Source organism: Bubalus bubalis, chromosome 7 (genome assembly GCF_019923935.1).
Source record: "Bubalus bubalis isolate 160015118507 breed Murrah chromosome 7, NDDB_SH_1, whole genome shotgun sequence".
Taxonomy (NCBI): Eukaryota; Metazoa; Chordata; class Mammalia; order Artiodactyla; family Bovidae; genus Bubalus; species Bubalus bubalis.
This window is the reverse complement of record NC_059163.1, coordinates 87,018,113-87,046,095: the sequence shown is the minus strand read 5'-3', so window position 1 is coordinate 87,046,095 and position 27,983 is coordinate 87,018,113. Positions and strand designations below refer to the sequence as shown.

Here is a 27,983-nt window from a genome sequence, read left to right as displayed (position 1 = left end):
TTCTCTTCTCATAGCTACCAGTCTTCCCCTAGTAGTGAGTAGTGAAAGTCGCTCAGTCATGTTCTATTCTTTGCGACCCTATGGATTATACAGTCTGAGGAATTCTCCAGGCCAGAATACTGGAGTGGGTAGCCTTTCCCTTCTCCAGGGGATCTTCCCAACCCAGGGATCGAACACAGGTTTCTTGCATTGCAGGCAAATTCTTTACCACCTGAGCCACAAAGGAAGCCCAGTCTTCCCCTAGGGTTGCCCTTTAAAAGGGAAGTAGGAAAAAAGCTCTTAGAGTGAAGAAGGAAAGGTTGCTGAAGGTCAAGGAGGCTACTGCTGTCCTCAGATGGGGCAGCCCCTCTCTTCCCCACCTGGTCACGTAGGTCCTGTGGCCAAGTATACTCTCACCAGGTAAGCGGACTGTGCTCGTCACCACTTTAAGGCTTTGACCAATCCCAAAGCTGGCATGCTCTCCATGAGATATTTCTTAGGTATGGAAATGTTTTATCTGCCAAATTAGATTTGCAGCTGCAATCTCATTGGCCCTTCAATGTTGCTCTTTAAAAGAGAAGAATAGTTTTGAAAGGTACCCAGTATGATGTTACAGGGAAGATATTTTTTCACCCAGATTCTTTTTTTAAAAATCTAAAGTTGTATAAATATAGGAAAAAAGTTGTTTATTAGAATACATTATTTTATGAACAAGAACTCATAGTGTCTGAATTCCCACTATTAGTTATTATTTTATAGATACCAAGCTTTAAAATAAATTCTAATATATTCCTTTTTTGTTAAATTTTGACAGAATTCTTTTTTTTTAATTTTTAATTAGAGGATAATTACTTTGCAATATTGTGGTGGTTTCAGCTATACATCAACACGAATTGGCCACAGTTATATATATGTTCCCTCCCTCTTGAACCCCACTCCCACCTCCCTCCCCATCCCACACTCTGGGTTGTCACAAAGCACTGACTTTGGGTTCCCTGTGGAATTTTGACAAATTCTTTATGCTTGACTTTTCAAAGGAGAAAAAAACCTTTTCTTCCTAGAGAGTAATATATAACAAAAACCTTTTCATGATCTTGAGAAATGGTAAGCATAAAATTCAAATTACAGCAGTTTTCAATGTAATAGCACTGAATAATCACCTCATTAGTAGTGATTATCTGGATATTAATAGAAGTTCTGGACCCACAGATTCTTTTTGCAAATGTTTAGTATGATTTGCAACAATGTGTATCAAAAATGCAGCTATATATTTTTTCCTTTGCTTTAGTATTGAAAGGGTGAGTCACACAAAGATATATGAGATACTGCATGATGTAAAATTTATTGACTGTCAAGAATCTTGTCTTAAGGAATTTCACTACTCTTTTTACTTCTGCAACCATTCTGATGCATTGGAAATAAGAGTGTGTGTGTGGGGTGTGTCTTTCTTCATCATTTGTTTTCTTCTTTGTATTATTACACACTGAATCAAATTACATACTTAAATGGATGCTACCCTTAGGAGAAGTACTGCATTTTGGTGGAGAGTGATTTTGTACATTATAAACGGTTAGTGGTAACTCTCTTGTTGTTGTTGAAGGGTTTTCCCATATCTGAAATTTTAATTTTTCAAATACTGAAAGGTAGAATTTCTTTCCCATCTATTTTATTGCTTGTTTTGTTTTAAAAAAAAAAAAAAGTTTGTGTTACTAAACACAAATTTCTCTTTGCTAATTGCCTCGGTAGAAATAATTTGGTAGTAATGTGAGCCAACATATTGTCTACAAAAACATTTCCCCCTTTCTACAGGTAATCATTTTCAACAACTAAACCATTCAAAGATACTATTTTATGTTCAGAGATAAAAATTAAAACAAAATATACTGTTTTATTGTTTATCCTCTGCTTGTTCTTTTGCCTTGACTAATATTTTAGCACACTTCTTTATGATGTTATTACTCATTGCCTGAATTAAATAGGAAATTCACAGGAAGAAAACAACTAAGAAATGAAAATATCTAGTTGTCGTATTTCTAACACATTTTAAACATTTTATTTGCTAGAAGCAAAAGCCAAGAATTAAATCTTCCTTCTTTAAAAGTTTCTTTAAAATGTTTATATGAGTCAAATTTAGTGCTTCGAAAAAGACCCAGGAATAATTACATCATGCATGAACCTTGGAGTCATCCCCACATTGGTTGAAATGAATACTTATTGTGTGGAAAGTGTTTTGGAACAAATGTGTTAGAAAGATGCATTTCAGGGAGATAGCTGGCAAAGCACTTAGCGTTATATAACCAAAGCTTCTCCTTAAATGCATCTTTATTCTGCCAATTCTATCACATAAAATTTTAAATGTCTCTTTACAGAACCAATTCATTATATCTCCCCATATACTTTTTTTTTTTTAAGTAAACTGTCAAGAATATCAAAAGTCTCCCAAATGCCTGTTAGGGACCATCTCCAGTGGTCCTTTATGTGGTTTTACTGAAAATTAGATAATGTTCTGCCAACCTTAGAAATCAATCTGATTTAAGAAATCTTTCCATGGCAGAGTAGCCTTTATTTAGAAAGGCAAAATTCTCTGAGCTCCCCTCTCACACCTTCAGCTTTCCAGTTTCTTGTGACATTTTTGGAGAAAACCTATCAAGAATAAAGTTCAACATTGGAAATCTAAATGTGGATTCTGAGTACCTTTTAGAAAAGAATTAATTCACTTCTGGAAGAGGACCTTGTCTAGGCAATTTGCAAATGCAGTCTAGTGTCATAGGCTATTTGTTTTCTTGTCCCAGTGATGCAAGAAAAATATGAAGCAATCTTGAGCCAATTCAGGAACGATGATGAAAACATGAAACTGCTTAAGTATTCTATTTAAACAAGGAAGAGATTACAATGCCAGCAGAGTCCACAGGATAAACCTTTGTGTATGCTGGATATTTAACAAACCACTTGCAAATAATTTTAGAACTTTAGGGACTGTTACATACAGACATAAATTAAGTTGAATTATAGTTCTATTGACACAGACAATTTTTCAGCATTTAAGAATTAAGACTTGGCAGGCTTGTAATGAAAACACAGGTTGCACTCTCTGAAGTGGAAAGTTACAACATCTGATCATTGATTTTCTGCCTCTTGTTGAAGAGAGACAGAAGTCTGAGGAAAGCAGGAGTTGAAACATCAGTTATCAGGAAATAAGTTTAGTTTCTCCAAGGGATGAGCACATTTACCTCCAGGTCTGGGTTTTCTTAATTCTTTTTAATGTTTAAATATTTTTAAATTAACAGATATGTACTCAAGTATGCAAGTCGTGTGGAAAAATTGAGAGGAAACCAGATAGAAAATTAATTTTCTCACAAAGAAGCAAGGGCTGTCCTCAAGAATTGATTGGACACAAGAGTTGTGTCAAGATGTGCTTTGAATTATTGGTTTTCCTGAATATTTTCTAGTCCTGTATTATTTAAAATTATTTTCCTAGAGACAAACCAACAAACATAAACAACCACAATGGAAAAGCTATCCAACCCCAAACTCTAGTTAGTCTCATTAGTTAGTTCTTTAACTCAGTATCTTGACCCCTAATGAATGCAATATTAAATAAATTTCCTTTGTAAAGCAAACTTAAATTAGGGATTGGCACTCATGGGCAGCAATATTATCTTTATTTTGATTACTGGGATGTTTTGGAAGATTCTCATATTCATTGGATAAGTATAGGGATCATTTCAGGGAAAATTAGTGCTTTTGATCCATAGTAATCTACATGTAGCCTTTCATGATGTTTCCTATGTTGCTACAATTTAATACCCTTCAATTACTTTAAAAATTGAAGCATTGGAAAAGAGAAATGAAACTTTGATATGATCTTCCTTTTCTTTCATTATATGGGCTTCCCTGGTGGCTCAGATGGTAAAGAATCAGCCTTTAATACAGGAGACCCAGGTTTGATCTCTGGGTGGGGAAGATCCCCTGGAGAAGGGGAGACTACCCACTCCAGTATTCTTGCCTGGAAAGTTCCATTGACAGAGGAGCCTTTAAAAATTGAAGCATTTGAAAAGACAGATGAAACTTTGATATGACCTTCCTTTTCTTTCATTATATATGTAAAGATAAAGGAGACCTCTCCAGATGTTTGTTCTTGTCAAGAAAAGGAAAGTTAAGATCTCATTCAAAATGCACAATATCCTAATATTTTAAGCAGTTGGTGAGGAAAAACAATCACCTAACCAACCAGTCAAAGATACTTTGTGAAGAATTATGATTATTTACTGCCTTGAGAACATTATTCAAATAACTTCAATTCTCAAAACTAATTTCTGTAAAAAAGAAAAAATAATAGTGGAATCTACTTCATTGGATCGTTGTGAGGATTAAATGGGATAAAGCATGTAAAGTAAGTTATATATATGGTACTTGTGTTATCTGTCATGATGATGATGGTGATCATGTGGAAAAAAGTTTATCTGGACTCTATATAAGGCCCCAGTCTTCACTTCCCTTGATTGATTATTTTTTAAAGCTAATTAATGATACAACTTAAGGTTCTCTGAAATGTACTTATTTTATTTACTCTCTTATCTTCCACAATGAGTAGTCCTAGTTCTATCTATGATCAATGCTCAAATTATAAATAAAAATGTGACTTTGTGCTTATCTTTCCTTGGATTGGCTTCTTCATCCATCTACTCCACAGCCTTTCTCTGTTTTGACTTTATTATTTTAGCCATTTTTCATACCTATTTTGAAAGTTAATTCTATGTCAAAGTTTAAAGAAAAAGGTTTGTTCATTACATTTTCTATATGTAAGTATGTGCACTGATTGGGCTTTAACCCACTTGGCTGCAAGAACATGTATATTCTTTGATCAGGGCCAAGTGAAAGGACTTGCAGTTATCCAGATGAAAATGCATGGCATACACAGCTCTTGGCTTACTAAATGTTGATTCTTTGGATTATTTTGTCTCTTCTCAAAGCTGATTAAGTTTAAATATTGAAAGAATAAATATTCTAAATATTTCATTAGCCTCTCACTGTGTAAATGATAGAAATGAAAAAGCTATATCCTACCTAGAGTATAGGTGGGGCAGTGGTAATTAAGGAAAGTAATTCAATGAAAATGTACTCTGGGGCACTTCCTTGCTGGTCTAGTGACTAAGACTTTGCACTCTCCATGCAGGGAACCTAGGTTTGATCTCTGATCAGGAGACTAGATCCCACATGCAGAAACTAAGAGTTCACCTGCTACAGTGAAGATTGAAGATCCTGCATGTTACAACTAAGTCCTGGTGCAGCCAAATAAATAAGCAAATATTTTTAAAAATTAGAAAAATTGCTTTTTAAAACCAAATGATGCGCTTCACTACGTGTATTGTACAATATCACAGTAGAGTATGAAAACTTTTTAAAATTCTAAATCCCAATATGTGGTTAAAACCAAATGCCCAATTTCTCTTGCTCGCTCTTTCCTGCTCTCTAACACTTGCCATGTACAGCAGTACCGAGGACTAAGAAAGAAACATCAGGGAGAAACTAGCCTGTGTACTCGCCAAAGGTTGTTCAACCAAACATCAGTGGTTTACTAATAGCAACAACAACTGCAGGATAATATTTACTGGATGTTTTCTGCGAGCAAAACCTATGAAGGGTTAAGGAAACAGAAATTTACTTTTTACAATAGTTCGCTGATATCATCTCCATTTATATATTAGGTTACTAAAGGGTACATGCTCAGTTGTGTCTGACTCTTTGCGACCCCCTGGACTGCAGCCCGTCAGGTGCCTCCGTCCATGGGACCCTTCAGGGAAGAATACTGGAGTGGATTGCCATTTCCTTCTCCAGGGGATTCTTTCTGACCCGGATCAAACCTGCGTCTCCTGTGTCGGCAGGCAGATTCTTTACCACCGAGCCACCTGGGAAGCCCAACTAAGCCATAGAGAGATTAAATAATTTGTCCAAGTTCACACAAATTGTATATTGATTTGAACCTGGGCTCAAATCCAGCCCACAAGAAGCAGCCTGTCTAGTAATTGAGATTAATATGAACATAAAAAGATACCACAAAAGGCCCAGTGGGATTTTGCTTAGTAGTGTCCCTATTGTTTGAAATACCTCTATCTGGGTCACTTAAGAAATACTAATTACTAACAAAGCTAGTGGAGGTGATGAAATGCCTGCTAGCTACTTAAAATTCTAAAAGATGATGCTGTTAAAGTGCTGCACTCAATATATCAGCAAACTTGTCAAGGCAGTGGCCCATGACTGGAAAAATTAGTTTTTATTCCAATCCCAAAGAAGGGCAGTGCCAAAGAAAGTTCAGACTATCAGACAAGTACACTCATTTCGCATGCTAGTAAGGTTATGCTGAAAATCTTTCAAGCTAGGCTTCAGGGGTACGTGAACTGAGAACTTCCAGATGTACAAGTTGGGTTTGGAAAAGGCAGAGGAACCAGAGATCAAATTGCCAACATACATTTACTGGATCATAGAGAAAGCAAAGGAGTTCCAGATCAACATCTACTTCTGCTTCATTGATTATGCTAAAGCCTTTGACTGTGTGGATCACAACAAACTGGAAAATTGTTAAAGAGATGGGAATACAAGACCACCTCACTAGTCTCCTGAAAAACCTGCATGCAGGTCAAGAAGCAACAGTTAGAACCTGACAAGGAACAACTGACTGGTTCAAAATTGGGAAAGGAGTATGACAAGGCTGTATATTGTTACCTTGTTTATTTAACCTCTATGCAGAGCGCAAGTGTTAAGTTGCTTCAGTTCTGTCCTACTCTTTCCAACCCTATGGACGGTAGCCCACAAGGCTCCTCTGTCCATGGGATTTCCCATGCCTTCCTCCCGGGATCTTCCCAACCCAGGGATCGAGCCCGTGTATATGCAGAGTACATCATGTGAAATGCCAGGCTGGATGAATCACAAGCTGGAACAAGACTGCCAGGAGAAATATCAACAACCACAGATATGCAGATGATACCACTCAAATAGCAGAAAGTGAAGAGGAACTAAAGGGCCTCTTGATTAAGGTAAAAGAGGTGAGTGAAAAAGCTGGCTTAAAACTCAACATTCAAACAACTAAGATCATAGCATCTGGTTCCATCACTTTATGGCAAATAGAAGGGGAAAAAGTAGAAGTATTGACATATTTTATTTTCTTGGGCTCCAAAATACTGCAGTCGGTGACTGCAGCCAAGTAATGAAAAGACGCTTGCTCCTTGGAAGAAAAGCTATGACAAACCTAGACAGCATATTAAGAAGCAGAGATGTCACTTTGCTGACAAAGGTCCATCTAGTCAAAGCTATGGTTTTTCCAGTAGTCAGGTATGGATGTGAGAGTTAGACCACAAAGAAAGCTGAGCACCGAAGAATTGATGCTTTTGAACTGTGGTGTTGGAGAAGACTCTTAGTCCTTTGGACTGCAAGGAAATGAAACCAGTCAATCCTAAAGGAAATCAGCCCTGAATATTCATTGGAAGGACTGATCCTGAAGCTGAAGCTCTAATACTTTGGCCACCTGATGAGAAGACCTGATTCATTGGAAAAGACCCTGGTGGTGGGAAAGATTAAAGGCGGAAGGGGGCAGCAGAGGATGAGATGGTTAAATAGCATAACCAACTCCATGAACATGAGTCTGAACAAATTCCTGGAGACAGTGAAGGACAGGGAAGCCTGGCATGCTGCAGTCCATGGGGTCACAGAGAATCAGACGTGACTCAGTGACTGAACACTAACTATATGAATAATTTTTTTCTTCTTTCCTCAATGCAAATATGCATTAAATAAGGCTATAGAAAATAATCAGTGAGAAATATCATATATTTAGCAAATATCTGTGAATTCTATTTGGAAATTAACGATGCCTTGTACTGAAATCTCACTGTGGAAAGGCATTATGCCCTAGTAGTTCAGAGCAGGATCTTAAGTCAGTCAGTCACTTATTAGCTCGAGTAAGTTACTTAACCTTTATAGGTATCAGTTTTCAATCTGAAAAATGGATATAATAATAGTACCTACTCACAGAATTGTTATAGATAAATGAGGTGGTAAGACCTAGAAAAAAGCACAGTGGTTGACCCATAATAAATACTTAAAAATTAGTTGTTATTGTATTATCATCATTATATCTAAGTAATTTACAGGAAAAGAGTCTTGCTTTTCTTAGTGTTTCTTTCCAAGTTTTCAGAAACCATAGTGGATGTTGTCTTCAGTGTTTGGGGCATGGGCATCCTAGTGACATTCTTTTGCTTTCCTGTGGCTCATTTCCTTTCCTGGTTAACATCACTTTTCTTCCTCTTTGCCACTGACCTATCCTCTCCCACTTTCTGGGGAAAAAACAGCCCAACAATAATGACAACAACTTCTCTCTGCTGCAGGTTGTTGCCCAGACTCCAGCAGCACCAGACTGTCCTACCGGTAGCTTTGGAATTCTCCCTGTCCTGTCTCCTCGGATTCCCTGAATTTCACACAGTGATAAGAGCAGTGCCCGAGGCAAAGCACATAACGTGTGCAATAAGTTAGAAAAGGGAGAAGTTATTTCCAGGTGGGAATTTTAAGAAAGCCTTCGTCGGGGGATAGATCTGAGCAAAACTGGAAGAGCATTGTGGAAAGTGGACAGACAATCTCATTGATTGTGCTATGAGTTTCCTAAAAAACTTTGGAAAAATGATCGTGTTATTCCATACAGAAACTGTACAACTTATAGTCCTATCAACTTGGAATAAGTTAAGTCCTTGCTAGTTGACTCCTGGCAAACTGTTTAATGTTAATAGCTGTTACTATTAAATTTAATTGATTACTAAGCGAAGAGTTGACTCATTGGAAAAGACTCTGATGCTGGGAGGGATTCGGGGCAGGAGAAGAAGGGGACGACAGAGGATGAGATGGCTGGATGGCATCACTGACTCGATGGAAGTGAGTCTGAGTGAACTCAGGGAGCTGGTGATGGACAGGGAGGCCTGGCGTGCTGAGATTCCTGGGGTCGCAAAGAGTCGGACACGACTGAGCAACTGAACTGAACTGAATGTTTCTATACAATTAATACCTATACTATAAATAACATTGTTATTCCACTTTCCAATCACAAAAGGATCTTATGTAACAACTTGTTTGATTTTTAAATAATTCCATGGAAAACTTATGCAGCTAAGGATCATTTTGCCATTTTATAATGAGGAAACAGAAGGCTACTGATTTAAAAAAAAAAAAATTTGGCTATGGAATGGCAGATCTAGGACATAAATTCAGATATTCTGATTTTATCCTTGTTTTTTATTACTATCCTTTCTGTGAAAAATGTGAACATTCATAAGAAGAGTCTGGAGTTCTACCAGATTGATTCAACAAGCATGTGGAGCCCTACAGTAATTCAGACACTGTACTAGACATGGGAGCTAAAGCAGTGACCAAAAAAGATATTTCTATGGTACTTAAGCTTGTGAACTACTTGGAGGAGAAAATAAATAAAAAGCAAATTAATACTTAGGGTTTTTATAGACTGTGGTAAATGCTATCTATGAAGGAAATAAACAACATGGTAAGATACTAAGGAGCTAGAGGAGGCCTTTTATGGTAGGATGATTAGGTGATCTGGTGACACTGACCAGTTAAAAGATGGGAATACATTGCCATTTAAAAGACAAGTAGACACAGATTCCAGGCCAAACTGAAACTAGAAAGACTTGAATATAAGCAAAGACTTGTTATCAGAGAACAGATAGTAAGCTACTCTGGATGGATTTGTGGGCAGTGAAGGAAGAGAGTGGTGGGAAGCTGGAGAGGAAACAGCCACATTAAAGAGTAGCTATAGCTGGTACATTTTGGAGGGTCAGTCTAGCGCATGAATGCTTCCTTCACTGCATCCCGGATTCCGTGCACAAGGACAGACTCCTGGCCGCCACATCTGTGCATGAGTCTACTTGTCTGGCCACAGTTGATCAGACCATTCATTCATGCAGTAAACATTTATTGAACATTGGCTATGTGTTATAAGTAATCAAAACACACCCAGTTACTGCCCTTGTGGAGTGTTGCAGTTCAGTGTGAGTGTGTCAAGACCCAAGCAGGGTCAATTAGAGTTTCTTACCCAGGAGCTTGGAACTGGAACTAGAGACGGATTCAGTTTCTGTATGACTAGAGCTATAACATGCAAACTGGGAACTGCTGACAATCAAATTCTGCCACATTAACTAGGGAGTCCAAAGAGAAGAATGAAGCACACAAAAAGAAAAAATATTCTCATGATTTCTAATAGGTTTACATTTATGGGTTTTAGTCCTTCCAGAAGCTGGGTTGCATTCACCCACTTGTTCTTTGAGAAGCCCTACAAAACTAAAATAATATTCATCTTCCTAATATGTTCTGAGCTATTTTGTTGTTGATGCTGCTTGCAATAATATGAATTTAATTCATATTCTAGACTGGATAACTAAGGTAGCACAGACTCAGGGGAAGAAACAGGCTCTAGGTTTGGGGTTGAGAGTTGGGTGAAATTTATAATGTTAGAGAGTGAAAGAAATCTCTTCATATGGTTCATACAAACTCAGAACCTCAAGTGGAGGGAAACAATATTTCAAGAAATGAAGTACTCCATTGATGATGATTATATTAATGGTACTGAATATAATAAGAGGGTGACTTACATCTGCTAGATTGGGACTAAATGCAGTGAACCCTTTTGAAACATCTGCCAGGCTCCAAATCACCTCCCTATTTGTACTCAAAAACTCTTCACAAGGTGGGGAGATTCTACAGAGAAATATTTGAACTCTTGCATTCATACTTGATAGGTTTTACACTCATTAAACAGATACTTATTGAACACTTACCATAATAGAGTGGTGACTCAAACAGAACACTGTTTTTGTTCTCATGGAGTGGGTATCTGATTCAAGATCCTGTGCTTGATGTCTCAGTGTAGATTCACTCTAATCTTCCTTATAATCCTTAGAAGTATTGTTATTATATTTATTTTACAGAAAAGGGAACTGAATCCAGTTTCTTCCCCTTAGGATCCAAGGGAGTTAAGTCACTAATGATTGCAAAGCAAATAAGAGACAATAGCAGAATGCAGAACTCAGGTCTATTCTAAACCTACGCCCTTCCCATGTATATCACTCAAGCTTCTCAAGCAGGAAACAGAAGCACATAGCTGTGGTCCGTGGGACAGGAAGGCACAATTACTGCTGCTGCTGGGAGGAGAGGAAGCTTTGCCCTGGATTCCTTCATGAAACACTGGCTTCCCAAAGTCAGCTCAACTGACCTCTCCATGTGTGGGAGAGGCTAAAGCCTAACCATCTCCATGACTATACCTGTCAGCAATAGCAAACTAATGAGCCTAAAAATGGCTTCCTCCTCACTTCTGCCTTCCGCCGTTTTGTGTAAGTTCAACTTATTGTCAGCGCCTAATTTGTACTCAGGGTCCTAACTGCAAAAGACTGAGTAAATGTACTGATGCCTTTCTGGTTTCTAGCGTATACGTGATGACATCCCAGGAGGAGGGGATACACCCTGAGCAGGCCAGCCCTTCGTGTTTGCCATTCCATTACCTCATGGTACCTTTTGTACTCCATGCTTGAATGTTCACTCAGAAAGGTGATACTTCATATGGGTAAGTCTGGACAAGTAGAAGGTTTGTCTGCGGTCTTTTGGGGTTTGGGTTACCGACATTTTTTTTCACATAATTAATTGCCTGCAACATTTAAAAGTAAGGTGGACTTCACCATCAGATACCTATAAGCAGAGTGGAGAAAGGACTGAAGTACCTCAGAGTCAGAAACCCGAAGTTTGTGTGTATGTTTTTTCCCTCCAGGCTCCCAATAACCATGTGTCACCTACAACAAGATATCTAACCTCTCTGGGTTTTTCAGTGTTTTTTCCACTATAACAAGAATAATGGTTCTCGTCATTTCCCTGCCTCTAGGGGTGTTGTCAGAATTAATGAGACACCAGGGTGAAAGCTTTCCACTTACTTTTTTCCCTTAGAGAATGCAGAAATGTAAATAAAAGTAATATCTCTATTTTGTGAACACTTTTTTTTTTCCTTCTGCATGTCTTAATAACATTCAGAAAAGATTTTTTTGAAGCAGCAGCAATTACCGTAGGTGTTACATATAATAAAGGAACTGTATCTGCCAGGAAAAACAAAGGAGGAACCAAAAGCTTGAGTCAGAAAAATCTGCTCCTGGCTTACTCTTTAATGGAATCAGTAGGAGGGCTGGGGTAATCACAAGTAAAATATTGCTGTAGAGAGAGCATACGAAAGTAGGAGGACAAGCCACTAATTGAAGTTGCCATCCTAAAAGTAAAAAGAGAAAAGAGATGCTGACACTGACATGTTGCCAAGATGTTCTTAGTCATACTGGAGAGAAAAGATGAGAGTTGGAGGTAAAAATGTTTGTGGATTATGGTTGAACCAGTCAAAGCAATCAGAAGAGTCTCACTGCCCAATATATCCGGCTAAGAGTTAAACTTTGATGAGATAAAGATGTTCTCAGCAGTATCTTTGATTAATTAGCCATGAATTGTCTGTTAACACAGGCAACACATACTATATCAATTCTGTCACTTTCATGGAATACAATTCTCTGGTTTTGATTGATGTAATGATGTCAGAAATCCACATCTAAAAAGATTTATTGTCCATCTGTAGGTGATGAATTTCTAAATAAAGCCATTCTCAGGGATAGAAAATAGTCTACTTCTCTTGTAGGTCATGAGTCCAGGCACAACTTAGCTGGGTCCTCTGCCTGGTGTCTTAGAGTACTGCAATCAAGGTGTTGGCTGGGATGCATTCTTATCTGGAGGTCTGAGTGCTAAAGAATCTACTTCCCAGGTTACTCAGAATGTTGGCCAAATTTCTTTGTGGTTGTAAGGTTGAGGGTCAGAGACTTTCTGACCGTGAGCTAGAGACTTCCCTAATTCCTAGAGGTAACTGTCATCTCCTAGAGGCTGCCTGCAGCCTCAAAAGCCATTTGAGCTTTTCTAGCCTGACTACGACTGAAGCGACTTAGCAGCAGCAGCAGCCTGACTCCCTATTTTATTAGACTAGCAAAGACTAGAGTGATATTGCATCATCTTTGTTATACTCCATTGGTTGAAAGTAAGTCACACAAAAGAGAAATGTATACAAAGATGTGAACATCAGGAGCCATCTTAAAATCAGTCTGTCTCTTTTGGTAAAGAAAAACCACTCTGAGGCCGTTGTGACTTTGAAAATTTCCAGGATGATAGAAAGAATCTGATCTAATCCCTGCAGATTATGTTGCTTTGATTGGACTATGCTTGAGTAATTTCTTCATTCACGGGTTGAATGGGGAAGGAAACCTACACATACTATATGGATAGAAAGTAAAGAGGGATAGGATAGGGTTAGGTGGGAGATTGAGGATGCGTCCCAAGGAAAATCTGTATTATTGATACTATGCAGGAAACCAATGTTCATATTATGTTATTTATAGGACCTGTGTGTGTGTGTATATACACTGTCCTGTGCTGTGCTTAGTAATGTCCGACTCTTTGCAACCCCATGGACTGTAGCCCACCAGCACCATGGGCTGTCTGTGGGGATTCTCCAGGCAAGAGTCCTGGAGTGGGTTGCTATGCCTTTCTCCAGGGATATTCCCAACCCAGGGATTGAATCTAGGTCTCCCGCATTGCAGGCAGATTCTTTACCATCTGGACCACCAGGGAAACCCAAGAATACTGGATTGGGTAGCCTATCCCTTCTCCAGGGGATCTTCCCAACCCAGGAATCAAACCAAGGTCTCCTGCATGGCAGGCAGATTCTTTACCAGCTGAGCTACCAGGGCAGCCCATATACACACTATATAATGTATTTATATATAAACATATATTCATTTATGTTCAATAACTGCATTATCATATATGAAGTAAAGTCCACACATAATTATGATACATCTGTATTTATCAATTGTACTCACCTCACACTTTAGGAAAGTAATGCTCAAAATTCTCCAAGCCAGGCTTTAATAGTACATGAACCATGAACTTCCAAATGTTCAAGCTGGATTTAGAAAAGGCAGAGGAACCAGAGATCAAAATGCCAACATCTGTTGGATCATTGAAAAAGCAAAAGAATACCAGAAAAACATTTACTTCTGCTTTATTGATTATGCCAAAGCTTTTGACTGTATGGATCTCAATAAACTGTGGAAAATTCTTCAAGAGATGGGCATACCAGACCACCTGACCTGACTCCTGAGAAATTTGTATGCGGGTCAAGAAGCAACAGTTAGAACCAGACATGGAACAACAGACTGGTTCCAAATAGGAAAAGGAGTACGCCAAGGCTATATATTGTCATCCCGCTTATTTAACTTATATGCAGGGTATATCATGTGAAATGCCAGGCTGGATGAAACACAAGCTGGTATCAAGATTTCTGGGAGAAATACCAATAACCTCAGATATGCAGATGATGCCATTCTTATGGCAGAAAGCAAAGAAGGACTAAAAAGCCTCTTGATGCAAGTGAAAGAGGAGTGAAAAAGTTGGCTTAAAACCCAGCATTCAAAAAACTAAGATCATGGCATAGGATCCCATCACTTCATGGCAAATAGATGGGGAAACAATGGAAACAGTGAGAGACTTTAGTTTTTTGGGCTCCAAAATCACTGCAAATGGTTGCTTGCAGCCATGCAATTAAAAAATGCTTGCTCCTTGGAAGAAAAGCTTTGACCAACCTAGACAGCATATTAAAAAGCAGAGACTTTGCCAACAAAGGTCCATCTAGTCAAAGCTATGGTTTTTCCAGTAGTCATGTATGGATGTGAGAGGTGGACTATAAAGAAAGTTGAGCATCGAAGAATTGATGTTTGTGAACTGTGGTGTTGGAGAAGACTCTTTAGAGTCCCTTGGACTGCAATGAGATCCAACCAGTCCATTCTAAAGGAAATCAGTCTCCAATACTTTGGCCACCTGATATGAAGAACTGACTCATTTGAAAGTCAGTTTGATGCTGGGAAAGATTGAAGGTAGGAGAGGAAGGGGACAACAGAGAATGAGATGGTTGGATGGGATCACTGACTAGATGGAGATGAGTTTGAGTAAGCTTTGGGAATTGGTGATGGACAGGGAAGCTTGGCATGCTACAGTCCATGAGGTTGCAAAGAGTTGGACATGACTGAGCCACTGAACTAAACTGTTTTTAATATTATATTACATATACAATATAGTATGTTTATTACATAAACAAATATATAGCATGTAATATGCATCATAAAATCTCTACATTATATACAATTATACACAAATACACACACCCAATATTTGACATAATTGGCCTATATCAATTTTAAATAAGAAAAAGTAAGCATTAAAAAATTGTGACATCAATCAGTATTTTATAATCTTAGCTAAGGATGTATAAATTTTAAAAGAGTAAGAATAAACATGCATTTAGATGAAAACTTTATGTTTTCAGGCCTTGACAAATACTAAGAAAGCATGAGTTTCCAAAATTAGATCAATTATCCTTTATGCACCTAAGTAAATGATATATGAATCGAAACACTTAAATGTAATACTGGCTTAACAATGTTTCAAGTAAGCACACTGAGCATAATTTAGTGGCTCTTTGGAGCTATTTTCTTATCTTAATTTTTTGCATGTTTTTGAGAATGGAAAATAACAAACTTGAAAAGTCTATTATATTTTATAATATGAATTTGAGAGAAAACTGTTTTCATTCATCACTTTTAAAATCAAGTCATTTAAAAAGAGGCAAACCGAGGGGCTCCCTGGTGGCTCGGTGATAAAGAATCTGTCTGCCCATTCAGGAGACGTGGGTCTGATTCCTGATCTGGGGAAATCCTACATGTGGTGGAGCAACTAAGCCTGTGCCCCACAACCGTTGAGGCTGTCGTCTCGAGTCCAGGACCTATAGCTACTGAGTCCCGTGTGCCCTAGAGACTGAGCTCAGCAATAAGAGGGCAGCCCCCACTCTCCACAACTAGAGAAAAGCCCATACAGCAATGAAGACCCAGCACAACCACAAATAAAAAAGAAAGAAAGACAAAAAAGAAACAAATGAGAATTAAACCCATGGTTTCAAATCATAGCATGGAAGGAAACTTCTGAGATGGTCAGAGAAGCATTGACTGAATCTTGAAGAACAACCATTTTCACAGAGCAGTGACATTAGTGTGGAGAGGGGGGCAGGAAGAATCCTGATAGCATGCTTTCTGTCCTCTCAGTGTTTTTTTCCCCTTTTTTAAATTAATTAATTAATTAATTTTACTTTACAATATTGTATTGGTTTTGCCATACATTGACATGAATCCGCCATGGGTGTACATGTGTTCCCCATCCTGAACTCCCCTCCCACCTTCCTCTGGGTCATCCCAGCGCACCAGCCCTGAGCACCCTGTATCATGCATCAAACCTGGACTGGCAATTCGTTTCACATATGATATTCTACATGTTTCACTGCAATTCTCCCATATCATCCCACCCTCGCCCTCTCCCACAGAGTCCAAAAGACTGTTCAATACATCTATGTCTCTTTTGCTGTCTCGCATACAGGGTTATCATTACCTTCTTTCTAAATTCCATATATATGTGTTAATATACTGTATTGGTGTTTTTCTTTCTGGCTTACTTCACTCTGTATAATAGGCTCCAGTTTCATCCACCTCATTAGAACTGATTCACATGTCTTCTTTTTAATGGCTGAGTAATATTCCATTGTGTATATGTACTACAGCTTTCTTATCCATTCATCTGCTGACGGACATCTAGGTTGCTTCCATGTCCTGGCTATGCCTATGCAAATTTTCTGGCAATTGTTATACCAGTCCCAATAAGAATTCCTGTTTTCCCTTCCCTATTCCCTTTCTCTCTTTCCCAAATTGCAAAATTGTTTAAAGTAGACTGAATATAGAAGTTTGAGTTAAAGATGATAAACAGGATTGTGGAGAAGGAGGGAAAGGGCAACATTCTACTTTATTTCTTTCTCCATCTCAACTTAAGCAGAAAAAAAAAAAAAAATAAACCACAAAGACAAAACAACTAAAACAAAACATTTCATTAAGAAGAGCTTATGGAAAGATGCCTGTACTGCATGGCTAATGTGAACGATACAACTGAAAGCTGCTTTATAAGAGCAGAGTAATTGCTTTTGAGTCCCTTTCTCTCCTTAACAAGTATAAATACTTATTTTGAGATTCTAAAAGATCTAGCCTGGCTTTAAGCCCTTTGTCAAGGAAAGAAAAAAAAAAAAAAACAAACAGTCTGGTTAGCTGGGCTTCAAGGTCAAAGGAGGTATGCCTGGCTTCCATAAAAGAGTTCATATAAACAACTCCTTTAAAAATTACTTCTGTTCAAACAATTCACACATCATTTGATTAAGTGCTTCAAATAACAAAAAATGGAACGGAATCAGCTTCTTTGATATTATCAATGTTCTATGACTTCAACTATTCAAACTGGCTGCAAGAAATACTTAGATAAATGAATAAATAATTTTTAAAAAGAACCTCTTGAGATAGTTCAAAAATGAGTTTTGGAACAGAACCTAGGTGTGGTGGTTGGGAGTAACCTGTGTTGGCTGACCCTAGCTTCTTACGGAACACTCGGCTTACCCAAACTTGGAATGGTCTGCATTTAGGCACCGCATGCTCAGTTCTTTCTGCCAGGACGCTGCTGGTGTTGCTCTCCCTCACTGCACTCTATGCTGGTGGCCTCCAGGTGGTCGAGTGCTTCTATTTAGTTAAAATGTGTCTGTTTTATGGTGCCTGACTAAGTAGGCTGTTTAATGAAGTATTATGACTACACCAAAGTTGTAGTTGAGGAAAACTCAAACAAAACTATGAGAAAGTATATAATATACTGGTGGTCCTATTAGTTAACTTAAGCATACATGGATAGCTAATTACCTCTTCTTGACTAACTTGTAGTCTCTTCACATTAATATCATTTATTTTTCATACTACATACATTCAACCAATATTTGTTGAATGCCTACTATGTGTCAGATACCATTCCAGGTGCCTGAGACACAGTGATAGGTGAACTGGACCCAGTCTGGTCTGTTCCTCAGGAAACACAGCCTGAGTTGGAGAGAGGCATACAGTAATCCAACAGTCAGACACAAATGTAAAAATCACAATTCCACAAATACTACAAAGGAAAGGTGCAGAGGGAGACTTTTCAGGTCGCTGAAAAATAACTGCCGAGATTGTGGGTTTTCTTCTGACTATAGCCGGGCAGTAAGTTTTCACCATCTTGATTCTTCTTGTGCCCGTTCCTGACCTGTTTCACCCCCCACTACTTTTCCCAGACTCCACCCACACTTGGAAGACTCTGGCTTCTCCACCCCTTCCTCTCTAGTCTGAGGTGCCTCTCAGCTTTCTCAGTCAGAATTCCTCCCCTCTCACAGCCTCTGAATCATCTTGTGTCTAGGAGCAGAAAAACTCAGCCTTCAACTTGACTTTTAAATCTTTCTGTCTCAAACAGTGCACAGTGGCCTTTTTCTTTGGGTCTTGGCTCGCAGGGGCTGTGGGTTAGGGGAAATGCCCTCAGGATACTATTTAGAAAGAGAGGAAGAAAAAAATATTCAAAATATACACAAGTAAATACCTTAAAGGATACTCTAGCCATATTAGTAAAGCAAATAGGTAGACATCTGGTTCAGAAAGAGGGAAAGTGAGTGAAGTTTAGGTACAAAGATAGAGTTCAAAGCAATCAGAGATGAGCCAGTTCATGGGAGTGCAAAGTCAGGATGGTAACAAGATGGATCCTTAGTTCCATAACTACATGAATATATGAAGTTCTAATATGCCTCCTAAATATTCTAATGGCTTTCTGTGTCAGTAACAAATCCTATTAGACTCCCTTTGATAAAGTAGGAAGAGCAGGTGACTGAGGGTGTTTAGGAGATGAGGGAGAATGAGGATCAGCCAAAACTCCTAATAAAGACTTTTAAAGATCATTTGGTCCCGATAGTATCTAAAGCTTTTGAAATAATTATCCTTTAATGCTGGATTAAAAGTAAACCCCTTTCTCAGAACACTTTGGGAAAGAGAAGGCATGATAACTGTATTCAAATAATTAAAGGATTGTAGTAGTATTCAGAAACATCAGGGCAATTGTTCAAGACTCTAGAGGACAGAGGTAGAATTTTGTTCAACAGAGAATGTTTTGACAGTGGAAGGTGTTTGAAACTAGAAGTTGTTACCATGTTAGGCACCTCGTGTCAAGGTTCAGAGGCTGCCTGGCCTGATCAGTGGTGAACAGAAATTCACACAGCAGCCAGAGGTTTGAAACGAACTCTCAGCTTTCGTCCCACTCCACGACTTCTAGTGTGGACATTCCCAATCAAAAAAATCTTAAGAGGACAATGGTTTTAAAATATTTTTTAAAGCACACCTTTAAACCATTTAAGAAGAAGTAACACAGCTAAATACTCTTGCCTGGAAAATCCCATGGATGGAGGAGCCTGGTAGGCTGCAGTACATTGGGTTGCTAAGAGTCAGACATGACTAAGCGACTTCACTTTCACTTCTCACTTTCATGCATTGGAGAAGGAAATGGCAACCCACTCCAGTGTTCTTGCCTGGAGAATCCCAGGGACGGGGGAGCCTGGTGGGCGGCCGTCTATGGGGTCGCACAGGGTTGGACACGACTGAAGCGACTTAGCAGTGGCAGCAGCAGCAACACAGCTAAAAATGACTCATTTTGAATTTTAAGTTTCTATAGTGAATTTTTCTGACTTTATATTGTACATATGAGGCTGGTATGCCTTAGGAAAGGAATTGAGGGTTGAATAAAAAAAAGTAGGAAACTATTTATTTTTAACATATAATGTTCTAAATGATGTTTTGTTTTGCTGAAATTGCATAAATTTAGTTCTCAACTCTGTTATAAGCCATAAATTCAACTTACCATTTCACACAACACAGACATCATGTGTTTTGGCAGGAAGCATGGTTATAGTAGGTAATGTAGAAAAATTTGGAAATGATTGCCTCTCTTTCTCTCCAATGTTGACTGTTAAAGATCCAGCAAATACTCTCTAATTAAGATAGACTCTCCAAAATAAATCCCTTTCTGCTTGAGTTGTAGCTTCTGGAAGATAAATAATTGAACATAGTCACTGATGACTAATATATAATACTATATATATATGAGGTATATCATAAAATGACAATTCAAGCTTTATAAACTGTTCATTTCTATGATTTATATATCTTTCTGAAGGTATGCTCGATGCCTGAATTTCTCTTTCATGCTCATTCAAGCAGTGTTTGATTTCCTACTATATGCAAAGCATTATTTTAGATACTCTAAAAAATATGAAGATGTATAAAAGATGTATAAATAAAGGTATTTTCCTTTCTAGTGGTTACAGTGTTACAGTAGAAAATAAGACAAACACACAGAACTGGAACTTAAGGTAGTATCTGATAAGCACATTAATAGTAGTGTGAACCAAATATTCTGGAAATTAGAAGAGGATATGCAGATGACACCACCCTTATGGCACAAAGTGAAGAGGAACTAAAAATCCTCTTGATGAAAGTGAAAGAGGAGAGTGAAAAAGTTGGCTTAAAGCTCAACAACTAAGATCATGGCATATGGTCCCATCACTTCATGGGAAATAGATGGGGAAACAGTGGTAACAGTGTCAGACTTTTTTTGGGGGGCTCCAAAATCACTGCAGATGGTGATTGCAGCCATGATATTAAAAGACGCTTACTCCTTGGAAGGAAAGTTATGACCAACCTAGACAGCATATTCAAAAGCAGAGACATTACTTTGCCAACAAAGGTCCATCTAGTCAAGGCTATGGTTTTTCCAGTGGTCATGTATGGATGTGAGAGTTGGACTGTGAAGAAAGCTGAGGGCCGAAGAATTGATGCTTTTGAACTGTGGTGTTGGAGAAGACTCTTGAGAGTCCCTTGGACTGCAAGGAGGTCCAACCGGTCCATCCTAAAGGAGATCAGTCCTGGGTGTTCATTGGAAGGACTGATGCTAAAGCTGAGACTCCAATACTTTGGCCACTTCATGCGAAGAGTTGACTCATTGGAAAAGTCCCTGATGCTGGGAGGGATTGGGGGCAGGAGGAGAAGGGGATGACAGAGGATGAGATGGCTGGATGGCATCACCAACTCAATGGACATGAGTTTGGGTAAACTCCGGGAGTTGGTGATGGACAGGGAGGCCTGGCGTGCTGCGATTCATGGGGTTGCAAAGAGTCGGACGTGACGGAGCAACTGAATTGAACTGAACTGAACTGACCTGAAGACTTCTTCTTAAAGGGAAAACTCAGTTGGCCTTCATGGAGGAAAGAGCATTTGATTGGAGCTCTCAATGATGAGTAGGATTTCATAAGTAAAGATGGGTGTTAGATTTTTATGCAATGACATGAGAAAAGGCAGAGCAGAGAAATGTAAGAAGTAGCAATTAGTTCAGCTTAGTTGGATTTTTTACAAGGGAGTAATATACAATATGTCTCAGGGTAGATCTAGCATATGCTTGCAGCATCAGGTTAAGGGTTTAGATTTGAGTTTAGAGAATGAGATGACTGAAATAGTTCTTTAGGAGGCTCAGTCTGGGAACAATGTTTAGGGAGAGAGATGTGAGATGAGAGTGAAATTTGGGGAGGCTACTATGCTAGTACAAGCATGAGGAAAAGGGTAGAAGAAGTGGAATGGAAGCTCTGCGTGGGAAATATATTGGGAAGAATGAATCTATAGAATTTAGTGTCTGGGGTTGGGGGCAGTGCAAGGAAGTTGGAGAAGTTTATAATGATTCTGAGGTTTTAAGACTGAACTATTAACCAAACATTAATATATTAATAGAAATAGTAAAGAGAGGATAAAATGTTGGCTTGGGTTTCTGAATCTAGATATCATGATTTTGAGATGCTGATTATGTGTCCATAAGAAAAATTTTAAAGCATAAAAATAAGGTGATCAGGCCCTGAAAGAAGACATACTAGGGCTTGAATGCTTCCTCTATCTACCATAAAATAGATAAATTGCTTTACCTTTCTGAAGTTTAGTTCCCTCTTCTGTAAAATGGGGATAGCTTTTTCACCTAGTCATAGGTTTGTATGTAGATAAAATAATTTATGCAAAATTCTTCTGGGGCTTGATATAATGTGTCTCAATAGCAGCCAGCTGTTCTTGCTCATAACCTTGTTGTTAAGAGGAAAGAGGAAATGTGGATCTAGAAGCCAGCACTAAAAATGTAGCTTTATATCGTTTTTGAAACATAACTGGTTGATGTCATTTTAATGGATGACAACAGATTATCAAACCTTGGGAAAGTAGCCACAGTTAGGAGATGGGAAAGAAGAGGATTCGTGAAAAGTATCAGAGAAAGAGTAACAGGAGATACTAGAGGGAAAATTCTTAGGAAATTCATGGAAACCTAAATAGATGCATTTTAAAAAGAAACTGGTAAACAGGGTCTGATTTTGCTAAAATCTTAAGAAGGATGTGGGTGGATAGGAGGCTATTAAATTATTTAGTTCATCAGTATCATTCAAAGGCACTTATCAGAGGAGTATCTCTGGATTTTGGCCCTTGGCAAAACTTCCTGCAAACTGTATTTAATTGGTGGCCTTACATTCAGTAGCTTTGATTATGCCTGTCATTCACCACCTCGTACCTGAAAGTCTTAATCATCTAAGTTAAGCCATATTCTAGGTTGAAAATTTCTAAAGCCTTCTACAAACCTTCCAAAGGCATAAGAGATTCTTTAACAGTAACCATCATTCTTATGTTTGGTTAAAATGAATGTAAAACTAATACTTTGTTGCTGATTGGCACTTTCTACATTTAATGCATTTTTACTTAGACTAGTCAATTTTATTCTTACAACTACCTTATTGGTAAGGTAGTGAAAGTATTATATTTCCCTATTTTATATGCAAGGAATCTGAACTTTCAAAATGAAAGAAAACGAATATATAAAAACATCTGGGGACTGAATGTAATACATAGTCAAGGATTTGCACCAAAACATACACTGATCCATTACCTTCCTTATTAACCTTCTCTTTCCTTCTTTGAAATCCTTCCCTGTATTCCCATTTAACAAGATCCTCTCTTCCTTCCAACATCATTCTTTTACTTCTTATTCTCCTCTTGATTTTGTGAGTAATTATTTCAGACCAGAGATGTGAGTCCAGGGTTTATGTTTTATTTGACGTGAAGAAGAAATGATGTGCTCTCTATACAAACCTGATTTTGGCTTTGATAAAGAAAAGACAGAAAGAGAAAGGTGGGGAAAAAAAAACCCTCATGATTAGGGGTTTAGCAAAAGCACTAGATAGTCTTGGTTGTCATGGAGACCACCACAGCCACTACTTTATATGCAGATAATGTGCAGGAAGGGTAGACAGGAAGATTAGCTATAGATACAGCTCTTGAATACTGAAATGGGAGCAATAAAAAAGCTTCTGGCCTCAGGAAGTAGGAAGAACTAACACAGGTCACAGCAGGAGAAGAGTCAGAACCAAAGGTTGAGGTAAAGGGTTTATCTGGGATGCCCAGACGTGCAATGCCCATGAAAAAGCTTGTGTAGTAGTCGTTAGTGCTAATTCCCAGGTATTTCTGGCTCTTTTTCTCTAAAATGCACGATAGGACTAATACTTCTGGCAGCTTTGTGTGGGGGAGAAGCCACATGACTAGTTCTGGTCAACAAGTTATAAGAAGTGGCACGTGTCATTTTCAGTGTTAACATTTAACTTCTGGTACAAGCTGAAACTCCAATACTTTGGCCACCTGATGCAAAGTGCCAACTCATTGGAAAAGACTTCGATGCTGGTTAAGATTGAGGGCAAGAGAAGAGGGGGGTGACAGCGGATCAGATGGTTGGATAGCATCACTGACTCAATGGATATGAGTTTGAGCAAACTTAGGCAGATAATGAAGGACAGGGAAGTCTGGTGTGCTGCATGGGGTTGCAAAGAGTCGAACACAACTGAACAATTGAACAAGAACAACAAGACCCCCTAGAACTCTATTTGCCTTCTAGCCCAGTGACTGACGTCATCTATTAGCTTGAATCCCTGAGTAACTGTGATGAGTGAGCTTCACAGTTGACCCTCAATGGGTGTGCAGTGTGAATAAGGAATGTGCCTTTGTTATTTAAAACCGCTATAATTAATTTTTTAAATTAGTTCTATTTCTTTATTTAACCCTGTGTTACCTATCAGAATATTTGTAGCTCAGGTGGTAAAGACTCTGCCTGCAATGCAGGAGAAACTGGTTCGATCCCTGGCTTAGGAAGATCCCCTGGAGAAGGGAATGGCAATCCACTCCAGTATTCTTGCCTGGAGAATCCTGGGGATGGAGGAGCCTGGTGGGGCACAGTCTATGAGGTTGCAAAGAGTCAGACACGTCTGAGCGACTAACACTACTACTACTAATGTTACCAAGCCATCCTGGCTGATACAGCTGGTGAATGGTAGGGGAAATATGGCAGGCTGTATGTGAGAAGGTTTTCTAGTTATTTATTGCTGTGTAATAAACCACTCCCAAACTGTGTTGTATTACACTCATGGATTCCATGAGGTAGGAATTCAGAAAGGCAAAGTGGGGCTGGCCTTTCTCTGGCACATAGTGGCCGGGATGACAAGGATGGCTGGGGTTAGAATCCCCTAGGGGCTTCCTCACGCACAAACCTGGCACTTGGACAGGATGACGGAAGGACAGGTGAGGCTGGGCCTGGCCACAGAAGCACCTACCCACGTGTGACCGCTCCATGTGGCTTGGGATTTTCGCAGTATGGGAGCCAGAATTTGAGAGGAAGCATCCTGAGAAGGAGCATTCCAGAAGGCCTGTGTGGAAGCTCCATGGCCTCTTTCTAAACACAGTGTCAGATCTGTCCATTCTGTTAGTTAAGAGAGAGTCGTAAGAACAACCAAGAATCCAGTGTTAGGACGTGTGAATCAGACTTCACTTTTCCATGAGAGGAGTGGCTAAGAATCTGTAGCCATTTGCAAAGTTATTGTGGAAGGGTATAGGAAAGCTTGCACAATCATGGAAGCAAACGGATGTGCCATGTGGTCAAATTACAGTTCAGGTCATAAAAACAAGATCCCATCTCTGTACAGTTTTCTTCAGTTTATAGTACATTTTCATTTGCTTTGCATCATGTAATCTTTCCAACAATCCCATGCTGTAATGTAGGACTTTTATCTCTAGAATATAAAAAATTAAAACTGATGCTTTTTAATAACTGTGGAAAATCCTTAAAGAGATGGGAATATCAGACCACCTGACCTGCCTCTTGAGAAATCTGTATGCAGGTCAGGAAGCAACAGTTAGAACTGGACATGGAACAACAGACTGGTTCCAAATAGGAAAAGGAGTATGTCAAGGCTGTATATTGTCACCCTGATTATTTAACTTATATGCAGAGTATATCATGAGAAATGCTAGGCTGGATGAAACACAAGCTGGAATCACAAGATTCCAGATGAAACACAAGATTGCCGGGAGAAATATCAATAACCTCAGATATGCAGATGACACCACCCTTATGGCAGAAAGCGAAGAGGAACTAAAAAGCCTCTTGATGCAAGTGAAAGAGGAGAGTGAAAAAGTTGGGTTAAAACTCAACATTCAGAAAACAAAGATCATGGCATCTGGTCCGATCACTTCATGGCAAATAGATGGGAAAACAGTGGAAACAATGACAGACTTTATTTTTGGGGGCTCCAAAATCACAGCAGATGGTGACTGCAGCCATGAAATTAAAAGACCCTTGCTCCTTGGAAGAAAAGTTATGACCAACTTAGCATATTAAAAAGCAGAGACATTACTTTGCCAACAAAGGTCCATCTAGTCAAAGCTATGGTTTTTCCAATAGTCATGTATGGATGTGAGAGTTGGACTATAAAGAATTCTATATTGGCTTTGGAGCGCCAAAGAATTGATGCTTTTGAACTGTGGAGTTGGAGAAGACTCTTGAGAGTCCCTTAAACAGCAAGGAGATCCAACCCATCCATGCTAAAGGAAATCAGTCCTGAATATTCATTGGAAGGACTGATGCTGAAACTCCAATAATTTGGCCACCCAATGCAAAGAACTGACTCATTGGAGAAGACCCTGATGCTGGGAAAGATTGAAGGCAAGAGGAGAAGGAGACGACAGAGGATGAGATGGTTGGATGGCATCACCAACTCAATGGACATGAGTTTGAGTAAACTCCGGGAGTTGGTGACGGACAGGAGGCCTGGTGTGCTGCAGTGCATGGCGTCACAAAGAGTCAGACATGACTGAGCGACTGAACTGACTGACTGATAAAAGAGTAAGATAAATTCTGAGAGGAACCAGAACTAAATAAATACCATACCACTTAATGAATAGCTCTTTACGTCTGTCTTCTAATATTTCCCTACACCTTATTCTGAATTAAGCAAATAATACTGAATACTTACTAGATATGAAGCACTCTCTTAGGTGCTGTGAATATGCATAGACAAGCAAACTATCTTTGTAAGCTAGTGGAGAGGACAAAGTTAAACACAGAAAATAAAAGAGGTGACTAATAATTGCCCAGTGACAAGGACATACAGAGGGACATTTAGTTGGGACTCTGTAAGTATTTTTAAGCTGAGTTTTAAAAAATGAGAAATATTTAGATTGGTGGGAAAAGGGTGGCCAAATTGCTCCAGTGTGAACAAAATGTGAACTTAAACATTCAGAGTTCCAAAAGAATAAACAGTGGCTGGAGTATAAAGCAAAGAAAGAAGAGAGGAAATCTCACATTGCACATTAGTCAATTCACCTTAAATTGTCTCAAGGCTACCTATGATGTCTTTATTCTGAGAGCCATGCAACAGGAAAGATTAAAGTTTTCTCATGTATACATCATTTCCATCTCTGGAGCTTAACTCATCATCACTAACCTCTTCACGGCCTCATAAAGTTCTTCAAAGTCATCTTTCCATTGATGGCATCACTCTCATTGAATGCTACTCTTTTTGGTTACAAACCGCTTTTCCTTCTGACAGAGTCTTTTTTAGGCATTTACCTCCTTATATAGACTAAAGCAGGAATTAATAACAATTTAGGTGGTCTTAAAATTTTCCAGGAAAACTTATGGAAGGAATAGAAGGTGTTATTACAGGAACAGATAGGGACTTGTTAGCTAATTTTATAGAATCACTCCTACTATGATCTAACTCTAAAATAACATTGAAAAAAGTCAAGCATATTCCTTCTAGGCCAGTTTCCAAAAGGATCGTTTTTCTATTCAGCCCTTAACACCCTTCTCTAAGCTGCACCCTCTTGCCCCACCCTCTCCTCTCTCAAATGACTCAAAATCCATTACCTACTTGTCTATTTCCTGTCACCCGCCAGTAAATGCTCTTCTGATTACAACCGGGATTAAAAGCTTCGCACTTACAGAAAAATATTATCTCACCAGGATTTTGCTTTGTAACTTTTCATGACCACTAGGAGATAGTGAGCATGAAATGATTAAACAGAAATGACTTTGAACTACTGTTGTTAGGAATACTTAATGCATTACATTGAAAATATAATGGCACTGAGCACATGAATCTGTTTTCATTTTATGCTCCAACAGGAAATTACTTCCTCACCGAAAGGCGTTTAAACCCTTGTGAAGTTCCCACAGCATGGAAAAGAATATTGGGTCCTGCAGAGACAATGAAACAATTAAAGCAGAAGACACTCATCTTGGCCCTAAGAACAAAGCATCATTCACATGGCCAGTGTGTTACAGCAGATATGACAAGCGCAGACCTTTCTGTAGAAATCAACTGATTCTGAGAAAATCAACAAAACTGCAGTATCTGACACATAATAGCAACCAAATGATTATCTATTAAGAGAAAAACCAAAACTGGAAGGCTATATTTTGGGCAAGTACATAAACATAATTAAAACCTGTTAATAAGAGCCTGAAAGGTTAAAAACAGATACCGTAGCCCCAACTTAGTAGGACAGTGAACCACCGGTGACATAGAAATAGAATTCAAACCCTACACACCA

At 38.8% G+C, this 27,983-nt stretch overlaps 2 long non-coding RNA genes across 3 annotated transcripts in view; one reads left to right on the top strand and one right to left on the bottom strand.

Moving 5' to 3' along the window:
• Window positions 1–268: 268 nt before the first annotated feature.
• On the top strand, window positions 269–27,983 carry LOC112586230. 2 transcript variants are annotated; one of them, XR_006552403.2, is made up of 4 exons: window positions 269–399; window positions 10,995–11,363; window positions 11,456–11,593; window positions 27,556–27,983. It is a non-coding gene; the product is annotated as an uncharacterized LOC112586230 (long non-coding RNA). The 2 variants fall into 2 exon arrangements; XR_003110671.3 differs by having other exon boundaries at window positions 277–399; window positions 10,962–11,363.
• Window positions 19,740–27,983, bottom strand: part of LOC112586231 — a 39,652-nt gene continuing 31,408 nt past the window's right edge. Inside the window, exon 4 of the long non-coding RNA XR_006552407.2 lies at window positions 19,740–20,070. This is a non-coding gene — a long non-coding RNA (uncharacterized LOC112586231). The remainder of the gene's footprint in view (window positions 20,071–27,983) is intronic.